The sequence below is a fragment of the Bos mutus genome, chromosome X (assembly GCF_027580195.1).
Source record: "Bos mutus isolate GX-2022 chromosome X, NWIPB_WYAK_1.1, whole genome shotgun sequence".
NCBI lineage: Eukaryota > Metazoa > Chordata > Mammalia > Artiodactyla > Bovidae > Bos > Bos mutus.
The window spans coordinates 10,177,363-10,196,615 of NC_091646.1; the positions used below are offsets into that span (position 1 = coordinate 10,177,363).

General features: G+C 39.4%; 1 non-coding gene across 1 annotated transcript; it reads left to right on the plus strand.

The window, feature by feature from the left end:
* Positions 1 to 7,761: 7,761 nt before the first annotated feature.
* Positions 7,762 to 13,862, plus strand: LOC102266223 (pre-rRNA-processing protein TSR2 homolog). Its single transcript, XR_011463278.1, has 2 exons — positions 7,762 to 7,799; positions 13,322 to 13,862. It is a non-coding gene; the product is annotated as a pre-rRNA-processing protein TSR2 homolog (transcript).
* Positions 13,863 to 19,253: the final 5,391 nt, after the last annotated feature.

Sequence of the window (19,253 nt, forward strand, 5' to 3'; positions counted from 1 at the left end):
CTAAACCAAATCCCTTATGATTATACAGTGGAAGTGAGAAATAGATTTAAGGGCCTAGATCTGATAGAGTGCCTGATGAACTATGGAATGAGGTTCGTGACATTGTACAGGAGACAGGGATCAAGACCATCCCCATGGAAAAGAAATGCAGAAAATGGCTGTCTGGGGAGGCCTTACAAATAGCTGTGAAAAGAAGAGAAGCGAAAAGCAAAGAAGAAAAGGAAAAATATAAGCATCTGAATGCAGAGTTCCAAAGAATGGCAAGAAGAGATAGGAAAGCCTTCCTCTGTGATCAATGCAAAGAAATAGAGGAAAATAACAGAATGGGAAAGACTAGAGATCTCTTCAAGAAAATTAGAGATACCAAGGGAACATTTCATGCAAAGATGGGCTCGATAAAGGACAGAAATGATATGGACCTAACAGAAGCAGAAGATTTTAAGAAGAGGTGGTATTTAAAAAAAAAAAGAAGAGGTGGCAAGAATACACAGAAGAACTGTACAAAAAAGATCTTCACGACACAGATAATCACAATGGTCTGATCACTCACCGAGAGCCAGACATCCTTGAATGTGAAGTCCAGTGGGCCTTAGAAAGCATCACTATGAACAAAGCTAGTGGAGGTGATGGAATTCCAGTTGAGCTCTTTCAAATCCTGAAAGATGATGCTGTGAAAGTGCTCCACTCAATATGCCAGCAAATTTGGAAGACTCAGCAGTGGCCACAGGACTGGAAAAGGTCAGTTTTCATTGCAATCCCAAAGAAAGGCAATGCCAAAGAATGCTCAAACTACCGCACAATTGCACTCATCTCACATGCTAGTAAAGTAATGCTCAAAATTCTCCAAGCCAGGCTTCAGCAATACATGAACTATGAACTTCCTGATGTTCAAGCTGGTTTTAGAAAAGGCAGAGTAACCAGAGATCAAATTGCCAACATCCACTGGATCATGGAAAAAGCAAGAGAGTTCCAGAAAAACATCTATTGCTGCTTTCTTGACTATGCCAAAGCCTTTGACTGTGTGGATCACAATCAACTGTGGAAAATTCTGAAAGAGATGGGAATACCAGACCACCTGATCTGCCTCTTGAGAAATCTATATGCAGGTCAGGAAGCAACAGTTAGAACTGAACATGGAACAACAGACTGGTTCCAAATAGGAAAAGGAGTTCGTCAAGGCTGTATATTGTCACCCTGGTTACTTAACTTATATGCAGAGTACATCATGAGAAACGCTGGACTGGAAGAAACACAAGCTGGAATCAAGATTTCCGGGAGAAATATCAATAACCTCAGATATGCAGATGACACCACCCTTATGGCAGAAAGTGAAGAGGAACTCAAAAGCCTCTTGATGAAAGTGAAAGTGGAGAGTGAAAAAGTTGGCTTAAAGCTCAACATTCAGAAAACGAAGATCATGGCATCTGGTTCCATCACTTCATGGGAAATAGATGGGGAAACAGTGGAAACAGTGTCAGACTTTATTTTTTGGGTCTCCAAAATCACTGCAGATAGTGATTGCAGCCATGAAATTAAAAGACGCTTACTCCTTGGAAGGAAAGTTATGACCAACCTAGATAGCATATTCAAAAGCAGAGACATTACTTTACCAACAAAGGTCCATCTAGTCAAGGCTATGATTTTTCCTGTGGTCACGTATGGATGTGAGAGTTGGACTGTGAAGAAAGCTGTGTGCCGAAGAATTGATGCTTTTGAACTGTGGTGTTGGAGAAGACTCTTGAGAGTCCCTTGGACTGCAAGGAGATCCAGCCAGCCCATTCTGAAGGAGATCAGCCCTGGGATTTCTTTGGAGGGAATGATGCTGAAGCTGAAACTCCAGTACTTTGGCCACCTCATGCAAAGAGCTGACTCATTGGAAAAGACTCTGATGCTGGGAGGGATTGGGGGCAGAAGGAGAAGGGGACGACAGAGGATGAGATGGCTGGATGGCATCACTGACTCGATGGACTTGAGTCTGGGTGAACTCCGGGAGTTGTGATGGACAGGGAGGCCTGGCGTGCTGTGATTCATGGGGTCACAAAGAGTCAGACACGACTGAGCGACTGGACTGAACTGAACTGAACTGAACTGAAAGTTAAATAGAAACCTGAAAACCATAAAGTAGACCTAAATTGATCTTATAGATATGAAAGCTGTCACGTCAGTTGACAAAAACAGTGGATAGAATAGATGACAGATTAAACAGGGAAGCTGGTGTAAACTGTGCACTTGAAGAGGTGGCAGTAGAATGTGTCCAGAATGAAGCACTAAGTCCATCAATATATACAAAGTATGACACACCATGATATATTGAGTTTTGTCCCCCAACCCCCAAGAATGCAGCATTGGTTAAACATTTGAAAATCATTCTGTGTAGTTCATCTTACTAAAGAACTAAATAGGTACTGAAGCTGAGCTCCAATATTTAGACCAATTGATGTGAAGAAGTGACTCATTAGAAAATGCCTTGATCCAGTGAAAGATTGAATGTAGAAAGAGAAGGGGATGACAAATGCTGAGATGGTTGGATGGCACCAGCCATGGACATGCATTTTAGTAACTCTGGAAGTTGGTAATATATTGGGAAGCCTGGCATGCTGCAGTCCCTGGGGTCGTAAAGAATTGGACATGACTGAGAGACTGAACAGAAATGAACAAAAAGAACTAAAAATGAAAAGCTGTAGGGTCATCACAATAAATGCAGAAAAATAATTTGATAAAGTCTAACATCTTCCTCTATTGGGAAGATCTGCTGGAGAAGGGATAGGCTACCCTCTCCAGTATTCCTGGGCTTCCCTGGTGGCTCATATGGTAAAGAATCTGCCTGCCATGTGGGAGATCTGGGTTCAGTTCCTGGACTGGGAAGATCCTCTGGTGGAGGCATGGCAACCCACTCTAGTATTCTTGCCTGGAGAATCCCCATGGACAGAGGAGCCTGGCGGGCTACAGTCCATGGGGTCACAAAGAGTTTGACATGACTAAGTGACTGAGCACATTGTGTATAAAAACTCTCAGCAAACTAGAAACAGAAAACCTCCTCAAACTGATGAAGATAATAAACAGTATAACTAACATCACACTTACCAGGGACCACGCTTGATCACTCAAGAGCTTTTGTGCAGCAGAGTTTTATTAAAGTGGGAGAGAACAGAGAAATCTTCTGACATAGACATCAGAAGGGGGACAAAGAGTGCCCCACTGCTACTCTTAGAAAAGGGAGTTATATACTTTTTCAATTGGTTATTACAATAAATCAAAAGGATGTCTCAAGGATGTAAAAGATCTTACTGGATCCACTCACACAATTTACATTTTAAGATGACAGGATTAGAACTAACAATAGAAAGATCTTACCAGACACACTTCCACAGTATACAAGTTTTAAGATAACAAGATTAGTCAGAAGGTTTTTGTTAAGGAGAAACATATCCTTGAGCAAGATACAAAGCAATGCAGAAAAAAAAAAATGTTTGTCCTTTTCTCCTCCTTGAGAGCCTCAGACTCCTTTCTACTTCTCGAGGGCCCTGGGCCCCTTTCTCCTCCTTGGGGACCCTGGACTTCTTATCAACCTACCTAGGAATTGACTCTCTCATTCCCCCCTTTTCTTTTAGGAGAATTATTTTACCAAGGGAGAGGGGCATTGTTTTCATTCCATAATTACTTCCTGCTGCTGAGGGGCATTGTCCCTAAATTCTTGAAGCAACATATTCTTCTAACCCTCATACTGAGGATCTCTGATTCAGGGGTCCCAAATAATAGTTGAAGGAGGCTGTAGCACTCATAGGAACTTGAACAACCATTTGTAACTTAGAAGCTTTCAAACGGTTAGAAACAAATCCCGTTATACAGTTACAGATGTAAGGTGAAATAGTCATTAAACCAAGTTAAAATATAATCAAAATTAAAAGTTACATTATGTCCATAGTTACATCAGTCCATCTTAGGACTGTTAGATGTCATCAGATCAAGAAGAGACGTCACATTTGATTGGTGTTGGTGAAGGTATATGCAGAGTTGAAGAAAGTCCTTCCCTTGAAGCAGAGAAACCCGCCATGTGAAACCTTTAATTGATGATGAGGGGAGCACTCCGAAGACCCAGCAATTAGACCAATTATGGAATGCAGCATAAGAATGAGCCTATGACAGGAAGGCATTGTCTTGAATGTCAAATGGCAGACTCAGGACTTTTGGAGTCAGCAGATGCAGGCCCACATAGATTATCAGGTCTATTTGAAAAGTAAAAGGTGAATGCATAGAGGATAAAGACATGAAATAACATTGTTTTAGTTTTGGTCAGGGTGCCAGCTTTTAACTCAAGTGTGGTGCACCCAGGAATCAATTCCTGGCACCTTGACAGCTGTGGGAGAAGAAAGAATAAACTGGTAAGGGCCTTCCCAGAGGGCCTTAAAAGATTGCCCTCCAGATCCCAATGTTTTTATCAGGACCTTGGTGCCTGTCTCAAACAGCAGCTTGTTTGACTCAAAGGCTGGGTCAGGAGTTAGCCTCCTGGGAATGTCTATTGAAAAGCTAAAAGTTTAGTCACATAGTTAATTTCAAGGCTTCAGGATCTATGAAGGATCTATGATATCTATGACAATATCTGTGCACAAAAACGGTCTACTATAGAGACAATCCCTTCTTAGGAACAGTTCAAGCCCTTGTTAGAGCTATGGGTAAAACTTTAAACCAACTGTCTTGTGTTTCCTGAGTTAGCTTACACAGATGCCTCTTAATAATGTCATTAGCCTTTTCAACCCTTTCTGAAGATTGGGGTCTCCAGAAACAGTGTAAGTGATATTTTATTCCTAGAGCTTTTGACACCCCTTGAGTTACAGTAACTTTAAAGAAAGAGCATTGTTGCTCTGAACTTTAGAGTTTAAGATCCCATTCATGAGAAGTCAGTACAGTAAGATTTTGTCCATTAGTAAACTTATGAGCTTTAGGCATTAGCAAAACAATAGCAGCGATTTCCCTTAAGAAATGTGGCCATAGCCTTTTTTCACTAAAACTAAACTCCGATCCTGTGGGCAAGATCAAAGTTGGAGCCTGCAAGTGAGCAGTTTGAAGAGTCTTAAAAGCCTTTTGAGTCTTGGGGGACCAAACCAGCTTGTTGGTTTGGCCCTGCTGAGTTTCAGTTATAAGTTTATATAAAAGCCAGGCAAGTTCCCCATAACCCAGAATCCAAATGCAGCAATAGCCTGTGATCCCCAAAATCCTCTCAATTGTCTTAAAGTCATATTTGGCTTGTTTAGGAATTTCAGACAATAAAGTATAAGGATTAGGCACCTATTATTTGTATATCTTGAGCAAGTCTTCATTTATCATTTGACTTTTTCACACCCAAAATAGGAGTGTTGGATGGATTATTACAGGAAATTAATAGCCCCTGTTCCTTTAAATTTTAAATGATGGATTTTAACCCTTAACCTCAGGATTTAATGGATACTGCTTTTGATGTGAAAATAGGTGAGGGTCATTGAGCTTGATAATGATAGACACAGCATTTTGTGTTCTACCCAGTTTTTCCATCAGTCCACACTCTAGGATTTACATTTTGTTCAATTAAGGGGAGAGAAAGAGCAGGCTCCATATTCATGAAAACAGAGGCCTGGACCTTGCTCAGTGTATCCCTCCCCAGAAGGGGTGAGGTAGACTCTGGCATGATTAGAAACTCAAGAAAGTAGTACAGAGTCCTAGTTGCAGCTTAAAGGACAACTAAAATAATAACATTTGACTCATCCAGACAGTCCCATTATAGTAGTGGATTGGAAAGAAAGCAGATCAGGGGCTTCAGTGAGCACAGAGGAAGTTACTCCAGTGTCCAAAAGAAATTGACTGATTGGTACCCCCTCCACAGTAATTAAAATCCAGGGTTCCTCAAGTGTAATTAGGATGGGAGGTTGTTGTGGGGACCCTGGGGCACCTTCAGTCCCAATTGTCTTGAGAGCCTGACCCCTGGGGCCTACACCTTGGAGGGCAGTCTCTTCTCCAATATGGTCCTTTGCAGACCAGACAAGGAGCTGGGGCATCTTAGATGCCTGAAGGCAATCCCACTTGAGATGCCCATCCTTTCCACAGTAATAACAAGTCCATCCCTTTTCACCTGGCTTCCTCTGGATATTTTTCCTCAGGCTGTTTCAGAGCAGGTCAAACAGCCATTGTTGGGGCTTCAGTCTATTGCCTGGTTATTTATTTATTTATTTATTTTTTGGCTCTTATTTTCCTCCTCATATTCTCTACCATAATATAGTATCTGAGCTAGCTGCAACAGTTTTTCTAAAGACTGATTTGGTCTGATGCCTGTTTTAGTAGCTTACAGCAGATATCTGGAGCCGACTGAGTGAGAAATCTATCTTTCAAGATTATTTTTCCCTCTGACTTTCAGAATCAACGTCAGTAAACTTATGGAGAGCCTCCCATAGTCTATATAGGAATTTACCAGGAGTTTCCTTCTCTCCCTGTTCTATGTCAGCCAATTTAGCATAGTTTAAAGTCTTAGCACGTGCTTGCTTAGGTCCTTCAAGAATACATCCAGCAAACCGGCTCTGTTATTGAAACTGTTTGGCTCCCAGTAAGAAGGAGGGCTATTTCATGTTCCCTCTTTTTCCTTGCCTCACGCTTAAGTCATTCATCTCCAAAATCATTTCAGTTAGTTCAGTCACTCAGTCGTGTCTGACTTTTTGTGACCCCATGGAATGCAGCACACCAGGCTTCCCTGTCCATCACCAACACCAAAAAGAGTAGCTTCCCCTAAAACTTGAGTTTTTGAGTCAGGAATCAGCGTCTGCCCCAAGGCATACATTACATTTCTCCAAGAAAGGTCATAAAATAAAATTAGTTCCATAAAGGCTTCTATGAACTTTTCTGGATCCTCTAGATAGTGTTGACCACAATTGGTACTCCTTGCATTTCTACCAAGACCGAGGCAACCCCTCCTGAAAGGGTGCCCCTATTCTCAGCCTGTTCAGTTGGGAACCCCAAATACAGGGGCAAAGTAAGAGGACAGGAGGCAGCTGCTGTAGGTTTCACACTCAAATCTGTACCCTTAGGACATAAGTCTGGCATGTCTTGCAGAGAGATAAAGAGCAACACATATGGCACTTCTAACCATTTCTCTTGTTTTCTACAGAACCGGTCTAATTGTAAAACAGTATTATAATTAAGAGACCCTTCAGCTGGCCAGTGTTTCCCGTCTCACAAAGGATATTGTGGCCATTCAGTATCACAGAATATCAGGCATGTCTTTTTAAGTTCGGAGGATCAAACTTGTCCCAGTTTTTTAAAAATACTTTTTAAAGGATTGGTTCTGGAACTTGTAGCTCCCGTCTGTAAGAGAGAAAAAAGTGGCATCCACAGCCATGGCTTCTTTCCACTGGAGGTGTCCCTCTCTGCTTTAGATGGGGGTGTAGACAGACTTTCCACCAAAGCTTTCCTTCCCTGGCCAGACTTAGTCTTTCCCTTACCGACGCAGGCACCTTACTCATCCCTCCTGGTTCTACCACTGAGGAAGGGTGGAGATGCATCAAGGTAGACCTGATGGCATCCCAGATTGATTTTCAGTTCCTTACCACCACGACCTTTGTTTAATTTGCCCTTTTCTTCTGATGCCACTCAGGTTGGCACAGAGTAGATTTCCAGAATGTTTCCCAAGCTAGGACTACTAGGGGAAGCATCCATCTTACATGTGCCCATGCACATTCCTGAGTACCGTCCTGACCATAGTAGAAGTGGTGAGCCATAAAGGGGTGAACAACAACCAAGATGTCCCTTATGAGTGTCACCACAGCAGTATATATGAGGTCAGCCAGTGAGGAAAAAGTGATTTTTGTCCTCAAGCTACTAGGGTCAATGCTTCCAGTTCATTTCCACAGCTTTCACAAAAGAAATATCTAAAAAGTTGAGACAGAGGCCATTCGAGAGCTTTCTCTGGTCTGTTAAGAGCTAGCACTACCAAAGGAAGACGCCCACTGCACTTCCAATCTAACCAGGTCCTGCAGTTCCCTATCTGTGTCCTCAAAAACCTCATGGTTACCAGCGATGCTTGTATCCACACAGATCAGAAGCACAGCCACGACAGACTCACTTTTAGGTTGCTGGCCCTTGAAGCAGGCAGCCAAGAGATGGACCTCTAGCCTGAGAGACGTTCCTGGAGCTAGAGCCCCGCCTCACTCCCAAACGTGCTCTTGTAACTTTTGGCTCCTAGCAAGGCTAGGCACTTCTATACAAGGGGTCTAAGTAAAAGTATACAGTAACTTCATGGATCACAAGTCCCTTGGAAGTCTATGATCTGACAGAGTAGGTTAGTAGTTCTAATTCCCCACGCAATTATGAAATGGTCAAACAGACCAGGAAAAGGTGATCAAGAAAATAAAGTTTGGACCACACGCTTTGCCCATTTCTGGCCACTCCCTTCACAGGGACCTTGGGTGTCTCTTGGCATTGGCAGGTCCATATAAACCCCTGACAAGGCTCCCCTTTTGGGGGCTGCCTTCAGTCATTACAAGGCACCTCAAAACCGTAGAACAGGACTCATCAATTGCTTCACGCAGGGCATGTCATTCATTAACACAAGCACACCGAAGAGTTAGTAAAGTAAAGCAGAAAACGTATATACTGAGAAATCAGGGAGGCTAGAGCTCTGAACGTTCTTACCTTGTCCTGAAGATCCCAGACGAGCCCCCAAGAAGATAGATTATGGAGAGTGATGTCAGATTCATGATCTCCAAAGAAGAAGATTTAGCTTTAGGTCCAGGGACCAGACTTGACCACTCAAGAGCTTCTGTGTAACAGAGTTTTATTAAAGTGCAAGAGGACAGAGAGAGCTTCTGACATAGACATCAGAAGGGAGACAAAGAGTGCCCCACTCGCGACTCTTAGAAAAGGGAGTTATATACTTTTTCAATTGGTTATTACAATAAATCAAAAGGATGTCTCAAGATTGTAAAGATCTAGACCCACTCTCACAATTTACATTTTAAGATGATAGGATTAAAACTAACAATAGAAAGATCTTACCAGACCCACTCCTGCAGTATACAAGTTTTAAGATAACAAGGTTAGTCAGAAGGTTCTTGTTTAAGAGAAACATATCCTTGAGCAGGATACATTGTTGTATTAACTAAGACAAAGCAATGTAGAAAAAAATGTTTGTCCTTTTCTCTTCCTTGAGAACCTGGATCCCTTTTTTCTCCTTGGGGACCCTGAACTTCTTATCAACCTTCCTAGGAATTGACTCTCTAAGTAGAAGACTGAGTGCTTTTCTTCTAAGATCAAAATAACAAAAAGGTGTCCACTCTCATTGTACTGAATTTCTGTCCCTGAAATCATATTAGAAAATGTATGAGAAGTTATCCATTTTGGAAAAAAATTAAACCGTTTTTATTTGCAGGCGACATCAGTGTAGAATACCCAATGAAATCTACAACAACAACAAATAACAAAAACTAAGAAGTAATTTAAGCAATGTTGCAAGATATACAGTTGATATATGAAATCCAATTAATTATTTTCTATATAGTAGGATAGACAATTGAAAATTAAAATAAAATAGTAACATTAACAATAACATTTAAGTATGAAAAACTTAAGAATCTGGTAAAATATATGAAAGGCAACAATGCAAAAAAATGGACAAAAGATTTGGACAGGAAATTCACTAAATAAAGATATACAGATGACAACTAAGCACTGCACACCAAGATGATGGCTCTAGTGAGAACAGACAAGAACAAGTGTGATGAAGATGTGAAAAAATTTGAACTTTCATACACCATTTATGGGAATACAAAATAGTATAGCCCTGGTGGAAAACACTTTGGAAGTTGCTTAAAAAGTTAAACATTGGGTTACTATATGACCCAGCAATCCCACTCCTAGGTATACACCAAAAAGAATGAAAAAAATGTTTATCCAAGGACTTGAACATGAATGTTTATAACAGTCCTCTTTCTAATAGTCAAAAAGTTGAAGCAACTCAAATGTCCACCAACTGGTGATCAAATAAATAAAACGTGCAATGTAATATTATTTGACCATAAAATGAATGGAGCTCTGATACATGCTATAACGTGCTATACCTCTGAAATGATTGTGTTAATTAAAAGAAGCCAGGCACAAAAGGCTGCATATTGCATTATTCTGTTCATATAAATGAATATGTCCAAGATTAGGTAATTCTCTAAAGACAGAAAATAGAGTAGTGGATGTGAGGGGCCAGATGAAAGGAGAAATGGAAAATGTCTGCCAACTGTATAGCGTTTCCCACTGGAGTGATGAAAATATTCTAGAATATGGTAGCGGTTATGGTTATGTAACCCATGCATAAATTACAAATCAATGAATTGTACATTTTAACTGGTAAATTCATGGTACATGGACAACATGTCAATAAATAAAAAGCTAAAAAATCTCACTAAACTTGACTTCTATGTCCAGGAAAATTACCCTTCAAAAATAAAGGAGAAATAGATATTGTCATATGAACAAAAAATAAGACAATTTACTCTTAACAGTTATCTTGTCTGTAAGAAATGTTAAAATAAGTTATTTCCACCAGATAAGATGATATTAAACAGAAACTATGAGTTAAGAAAGAAAAAGTGTCATAAAATAAATAAATAAATGAAAGTAAAATAAAATGAAGCATTTTTCTTATTCTTAATTGGTAAAAGATAAATGCTTGTTTGGGCTTCTCCATTTTTACTTTTCACTGATTATGAATCTTCATAATTAAAGTCAGTTTCCTGTACCCAACATATATTTTGGCTCAGCAGTAAAGAATCCACCTGCAATGTAGGGGCTGTAGCATACTTGAGCTCCATCTCTGTGTCAGGAAGATCCTCTGGAGGAAAGCATGGCAACCCACTCCAGTATTCTTGCCTAGAGTGTCCCACAGACAGAGGAGCCTGGAGGACTACAATCCATAGGGTCACAAAGAGTTGGACATGGTTGAAGTGTCTTAATGTGCATGCACAAATGTTCGTTTAAAGCAATTACAGCATCAATTGTTTATAACAAACGAATAAGTATATGGCTGCAATATCACAAAACAAAGAATGAAGGAACTAAGAATACTCCACTAATTTTATGAGAATTGATATAATGTCATTTGAGGGTTCAGTTCAGTTCAGTTCAGTTGCTCAGTCGTGTCCAACTCTTTGAGACCCCATGGACTGCAGGATGCCAGGCCTCCCTGTCCCTCACCACTCCCGGAGTTTACTCAAACTCATGTCCATTGAGTCAGTGATGCCATCCAACCATTTCGTCCTCTGTGGTCCCCTTCTCCTTCTGCCTTCAATCTTTTCCAGCATCAGGGTCTTTTCAAAGAAGTCAGTTATTTGCATCAGGTGGCCAAAGTATTAGTGTTTCAGCTTTAGCATCAGTCCTTCCACTGAATATTCAGGACTGATTTCCTTTAGGATGGACTGGTTGGATCTCCTTGCAGCCCAAGGAATTCTCGAGTCTTTTCCAACACCACAGTTCAAAACCATCAGTTCTTCAGCACTCAGCTTTCTTTATAGTCCAGCTCTCACATCTGTACATGACTACTGGAAAAACTATAGCTTTGACTAGACAGACCTTTGCTGGCAAAGTAATGTCTCTATTTTTTAAAATACTGTTTAGGTTGGTCATAACTTTCCTTTCAAGGAGTAAGCGTCTTTTAAGTTCATGGCTGCAGTTACCATCTGCAGTGATTTTGGAGCCCCCAAATATAAAGTCTGCCACTGTTTCCACTGTTTCCCCATCTATTTGTCATGAAGTGATAAGACTGGATGCCATGATCTTAGTTTTCAGAATGTTGAGCTTTAAGCCAACTTTTTTCACTCTCCTCTTTCACTTTCATCAAGAGGCTTTTTAGTTCCTCTTCACTTTCTGCCATAAGGGTGGTGTCCTCTGCATATCTGAGGTTATTGATATTTCTCCCAGCAATCTTGATTCCAGTTTGTGTTTCATCCAGCCCAGCTGATATACTCTACATATAAGTATAGTGCATATATGTAAAGCACATCTACATATAAGTACAGTACATATATGTATAGTACATCTACATACATGATTTACTCTACATATAAGTTAAATAAGCAAGGTGCCAATATACTGTGTTGACATACTCCTTTTCTTATATGGAACCAGTCTGTTGTTCCATGTCCAGTCTATTGTTCCAATTGAGGGTGGGCATATATTATTTTAAAATGTATATTGTAAGTCATATTTTAACGCTAAAATTTTAAAAAAATGAAATACATGTTTTTTTTTAATCAGAAAAGGATCTAAACTATAATCATAAAAAATGTTCAATTAAAATAGGAGAAACAAGAAAGAGACAGAAAGAATCAAAGAAAAAATTGAAAGTAATGAATAGAAAGCAGTCACAAAGATGATAGATCATTAATTACTCTAAATGTGAATTCTCTACCTGTACCAGTCCAAGGCAGAGGTTGTCAGAATGGATAGGACACAACAATAGCAACAACAAAACACAAAACCAAAGTACATGCTGTGTACAAGAAACCCACTTTAATTATGAAGATTCATAGTCAGTGAAAAGTAAAGATGGAGAAAACAACATCATGCCAACACTAATCAAAAGAAAGCTGGAGGGCTATCTTAAATTTAGACAAAGCATACTTCAAAATAAAAAAGATTAACAGGGGATAATGAGGGACATTATATAATGGTAAACAAGTTACTTTTACAAAGACACATAGCAGTCCTTAACATTTATGTACCTAACAACAGAGCATCAAAATCCATGAAGCAAAATGATAGAACTTGAAGGAGAAATAGTCCACCATTACAGTTGGAGATTTCAACTCCTGTGTCATTAATTGATAGATCCAGCAAGCAGAAAATCAATAAAGATATGGATGGCCTGAAGGGTACTATCAATCAACTTGATCTAAGTGACATTTATAGCATAATCCATCCAACAACAGAATAGACATTCTTCGGAGGTTCACATGAAACATTCACCAAGGCAGACTACATTCTAGGTCATAAAACATACCTTAAGAAATCTAAAAGAATAGAAATCATACAAAGTATATTCTCTGACAAAACTGTAATTAAACTACAAATCAATAAAAGAAAGAGGGCTGGAAAATCCCCATGTTTGGAAATTAAAATACACACTTCTAAATAAACCATGGGGCAAAGAACAAGTCTCAACATATTGAACTAAATGAGAATGAAAATACAACCTATCAAACTTTGTGATAGAGTTAAAATAATATTTAGAGGGACATTTATAGAATTACATGCAAATATTAGAAAAGAAGAATGATCTAAAATTAATAACCCATTTCTATTTTAAGAAATAAAGAAAGAGGCTCTTAGGGACTGCGGTCTGCACATCGCTGGAGGCCTGGCCCACCTTGCAGATCGCTGTGGAGAATGGCTTTGTGCACAGCTGGGAGAAGGCTGAATGGCTGGGGAGTGCAGTGGAGGAGTACTTCTTCCACAATGCTGACTTGGAGCTAGATGAGGTGAAGGACTTCCTCAGGGAGCTAATGAAAAATGAGTTTAATACAGTTGTGGGGGGTGGGAGTCTGCCCCAGGTGAGTCAGCAGCTACAGACCATGTTTCACCACTTCCAGAGGAGTGATAGGGCTGCTCTGAAGGTGATGGCCTCTCTCATCACGCAAAGAAAGTGTAAGGTCAGAGTCAATGGACTGACTACAGCCAGAGAGACTGATGAGGATGATGGTGCAAATAGCATGAAGGAGATGGAGATTGCAGCTATGAAATATGGGGCAGCTACAGATGGGATCTGCCCACAGCCTGAACACTTTGGTCCAGACTCCCAGACTATTAAGGAAGAGGATAAAGTGGAGGATGGCCAGACCAGAGAAAGAAATGAGTAGGGCTGGAAACGGTCTGGGTCCTTGTTTGCTTGGGACTGGTTTGTAGGGTTTTTGTTGGAGGGTTGCAGACCTCTGTACTGGTTATCTTATCTCCATTCTCACCCTATTCCCTCATCCAGCTTCTTCCAGGGGGGCAGAAGAATCCAAGGGTCCTTGGTCTTGGGGTTATCTCAGTGATAAGGTCTGGTTTCCTATCAAAGTGTCTCTTGGGTGCAATTAGTGTGAAGAAGGAGGGATGAGTGCCATGGCAGTGACTGGGGGAGAAGCTAGTAACTGGTAGGCAGGGGAATAGTAGGCAGGGGAATGTGTGAAAGGAGAGGACCAGAAGGAGAACCAGTGTTCCTGCTGGGTAAGGCATGGTGAGATGAGCTTGCAAATGGAAGAGAGATTAGTTGAAGATGCAAACCAAAGTAGTTGTGGCACCTCTCCCTCTCCCCTCCTCCCAATCCCCCACCCTCACACAGAGCAGCTCTATGCTCCTGCCCAGAAATCGGAACCTCCCAGGAATGTTCCCTTCCTGCAGCCCAGTATCCAGATCTGGGTTCCTTTAGGATGTCTAAGTCCTTGCCTAGGTAGTGGCCTCAAGGTCCCTTGGCTATGTTTTGTCTCCTCCAACCTGTTTTCAAATGCCTCATCCCATCAAAGTCCAGGGCTGAGACTTAAGACCTCAATAAATAATGCCTTATTGTATTTAAAAAAAAGAAATAGGGAAAGAACAACAAATTAAACTAAAGTAAGCAGAAGAAAGGGAATAATAAAAAAAATAAGTCAGAAATCCATGAAATTGAAAACAGAAAAATATTAGGGAAAATCAAGAATGCTAAAAGGTGCTTCTTTGAAAAGGTGAATAAAATTGATAATTTTCTAGTCAGTCTAATGAATACAAGTAAGAGAGACCCAAATTACCAATATCAGGAATTTTAAAAAAGTTCATCAGTACTGACCCCATGGATATTAAAAAGATAGTACAGGAAAGCTGTGAACAACTGTACAGCCACACAAAGTTAATAACTTAGATAAAATGAACAAATTTTTTGGAAGGCACAAATTATGAATATTAACTCAATGAGAAACAGATAACCTGAAAGTATTATATTCATTAAAATAAATTGAATTAGTACTTGAAAACCTTCCAAAAATAAAGAACACCTGGTCCAGATGGTTATCCTTGTATGTTCTGTCAAAAACTTGAGGAAGACTTAATAACAATTTGACAATATCTCTTCCAGAAAATAAAAGAGGGAACACTTCACAATGCATCTTATGAGGTAAGCATTGCCCTAATATCAAAATAATAAGACATTTCAAGATAAGAAAACCATATACTACCATTTCTCATGAACATAGATGTAAAAATTCTCAATAAAATACTAGCAAATTGAATCCAACAATACATAAAGAGATTGTAATGGATTGTAACTAAGTGGAGTTCATTCCTAGAATGTACAGCTGTTTTAACATTAATAAATCAATCAGTTCAAGTCAGCATATTAACAGATTGAATAAGAAAGGCAATGTGATTATTAATGTATGCAGACAATGCATATGACAAAGTTCTACATACTTTATGATAAAAATTCTCAAAAATCTAGAACTAGAAGGGAATTTTATTATCATAATAAAGTGTATATATATATATGTATATGTATATATATATATGAAAAACCTATAGCTAAATGATACTCAATGGAGAATGACTGGGTCCTTTCTCCCTAAGATAAGCAATAAACAAGGGTGTCCTCTCTCACCACTCCTATTCAACATTGTACTGGAAGTTCTAACTAGGTCAATAAAATGAGACCAAGGAATAAAATGTGTAGAGACTGGAGAGCAATAATTCCTTCATTCAAAGATATATGATTGTCTATAGGAAACCACAAATATTTCACAAAATAGCCCTGAAACTAATGAGTGAATATATGAAGATGGCAGGGTATAACTCAATATACAGAAGTCAAATGCTTTCCTATATGCCAGCAATGAAAAATTCACATTAGATTTTATAGGAAAACAGTACTTATAATAGCACTCCAAAATGACATACTAAGGTATTATTAGTTTAATAAAGTATGTGTGGGATCTGTGCACAGAAACAATAAAATACTGATAAAAGAAATCAAGCTAGATCTAAAGAAATTGAGAGCTAGTTCATGTTAATGGATTATAGGACAATATTGTAATGAGACCAGTTCTTTTCAATTTGATCTGTAGATTCAGCATAATCCAAATTAAATACCTAGCAAGGCTTTCTTCAGGGAAGGTTTTAGATATTGTCAAGGTAATTCTAAAACTTACACAGCAAGCAAAAGACCTATAGTAGCCAACACAATCCTGAAAAAGAAGAACATGATCCATGAAATGAAACGTGAATAACTTTGACTTTTTTACTGACATTAAAATATTTTGCTCTGTAAAATACACTCTTAGGAAAATCCAAAGTTATAACTTGTATCCAAAATACACAAAGAACTATTAAAGATCTGACCCAATACCTCACCAAAGAAGGCATAGAGATAGCAAATAAGTATGTGAAAAGAGGCCCAATATCATCGGTCATTACGGAGTTGTAAGTCAAAACAACGAGATACCACTAACACATCTTAGCATGGCTGAAATCCAAAAAACTAACAATTCCAATTGCCAGTGAGGATGCAAAGCAATAGAAACTCTCATTCATTGCTGCAGGGAATGGAAACTGGGACAGCCACTTTGACAGTTTGGCAGTCCTTTGGAAAGTGGACTTCCCTGGTGGCTCAGACAGTAAAGTGTCTGCCTACAGTGTGGGAGACCCGGGTTCAATCCCTGGGTCAGGAAGATCTCCTGCAGAAGGAAATGGCAACCCACTCCAGTATTCTTGCCTGGAAAATCCCATGGATGGAGTAACCTGGTAGGCTACAGTCCATGGGGTCACAGTCAGACACGACTGAGTGACTTCACTCACTCACTTGGAAAGCTGAATATACTTTTATCATACAATCCACCAATGGTGCTCCTAGATATTTACCCAACTGATTTGAAAACTTATTTTACACAAAAACCTGTACACACATGTTTATTCATAATCAGTCAAATACAGTTTATTTATGGAATGTATGAATATTTATTCATAATCATATGAATAAAGCAGCTTTATTCATAATCCCCCTAAACTGAAAACAACCTAGACGTTATTTGGGAGGAAAATGGATCAACAAACTGTGGTACAGCCAGCAATAAAATGCAATTCAATGATAAAAAGGAATGTGCTATGAAGTAAACTAGTCTGCAAAGGATACACACTGTATGATTCAATTTCCATGACATTCAGAAAAAGACAAGAGACACACAAAGCTGAGTAGTTGTCAGAAGTTTGGGGAGGAGATAACATTGAATAGGTGAAGCACAGGGGATGTCTTATCTTAGGCTCGTGTAACTATTCTATGGTACAGTAGTGGTGGATACACAGCAATGTGTGTTTGTCAAAATCCACAGAACCAGACAGCACAAAGTATGAATCTTTTTTTTAATTGATTGGTAGATCACAAACCCCAACTGGCAGACTGTGACGAAATAACAGTATTACAAATGTACAAAATACCTGCACTGAAGTGGGTAAGGGATAAGGGTGCTGACCTAAGTAACTTTGGAAATGAGTGGAAGTGTTAAGTCTAAAGACAAAAAGAACTGTACACAGCACTGTGTTCTAGTTGAAGTCATTTCCCATTATGTGAGTTAACAATTCTCAAATCCCTGTTCGTGTATAATGTGTTTAAAAAAATAATAAATGAACAGCATATGGTATGAGCCATATTTCTCAGTGTTTGAGTGAGAGGATACAGACAACCAAGGAAGGAAGGCTGGAATGAATCCCCTGGCCCTGGAATAGAGTCAGAGACAATAGTGCAAACTCATGTTTAGCTTGATATAGATATGGATGGAGATACATGCACATATCGACAGAGAAATAACTACAGATATATTAATATGTATATACACAGGTTCATATGTATAGATATACTACGTGCCTCTCTCCACTAGAGAGACAGACTAGAAGCAATGACACCTTCATAGTAATAAGCAAACCAGAATTTAGTTTCTAATTCCATTGTCCAAAGAAAGAAACCAGGGTTCCTTTGAGAAATGGCAGATTCCAGGGCAAGGAAAGGAAATATGTAAGACTGGCCTGGAGGATCTTGTAGGGCTATAAAGTAAGGAGATGCTCAAAAATACAAAAGGATCGGGACATGTCAAAGTGACATAGGAGCCAACCTGAAAAAGCTCCCAATGGCCAAAACTGAAAGTAAACAATGCAATAAGTAAGGGAATATTAGATTATAACTCAAAACATTAAATAATCATTCAAGAGTCTATACTGACATAAATAAAAGATTGAATCAAAAATTAAATGAAAGAGAACAAATCTCCCTTACAGAAGAAGTCCAAATATTTTATATAGTTACTACCCTCACAGGGAAGTAGAGCATCACTCCCCATCCCTTAACTGTAGGCTATGTATGGCGACTTCCTTCCAATGAGGACAATATGAAGAAGAGGAAAGCAGTGGAGAAACCTGATGAACACTACCTCGGCCAGGTGACTGGGGTCAAAGTCAACAGTGAAAAGTCATGTTGATAATATGTTCTGTTGGTATGCTGAAATGCAAAATTATACTTTGCCTCTGTGATCTTCCTCCCCAAAGCTCATAAGCCCTGTCTAATCTTCTGAAAAATATCAGATAAATCCCAGCTGAGTATCTTTTGACAAAATACCTAATCAGCTCTCTATAAAACTGTCAATGTCACCAAAACAAGGAAAGTCTGCAAAACTATAACAGTCAAGAGACACCTAAGGAGTCATGACAACTCCACCTAATCCTATAGGGCTTCTGGGTCAGAAAAAGGACATTGAGTAAAAACTTGGGAAAATCTGATTAAAATATGGGCCTCAGTGATAATAATGCATCAGTAATGGTTCATGAGTTGTGATAAATGTACTAATGTAAGACATTAACAATTGGAGAAAACTGACGTGGAATACAAAAGAACTGTTTGTACTATCTTTATAATCTTTCTGTAAATCTATAACTATTCTAAAGTTAAAATTTAATTTAAAACAAAAAATAAGGTATAACTGTGTTCCATTTGTTCCTAAGTAGCTCCTGTGTGCTGTGCTCAGTTGCTTAGTCATGTCTGAGGCTTTGTGACCCCACAGACTGTAGCCCGCTTGGCTCCTCTGTCCATGGGATTATGTCAGGCAAGAATACTACAGTGAGTTCCCATTTCCTCCTCCAGAGGATCTTCCCAATCCAAGGATCAAACCAGTGTCTCTTATGTCTCCTGCATTGGCTTTACTATTGAGACACCTGGGAAGCCCAGAACACCTATGCTGCTGCTGCTGCTGCTGCTGCTGCTG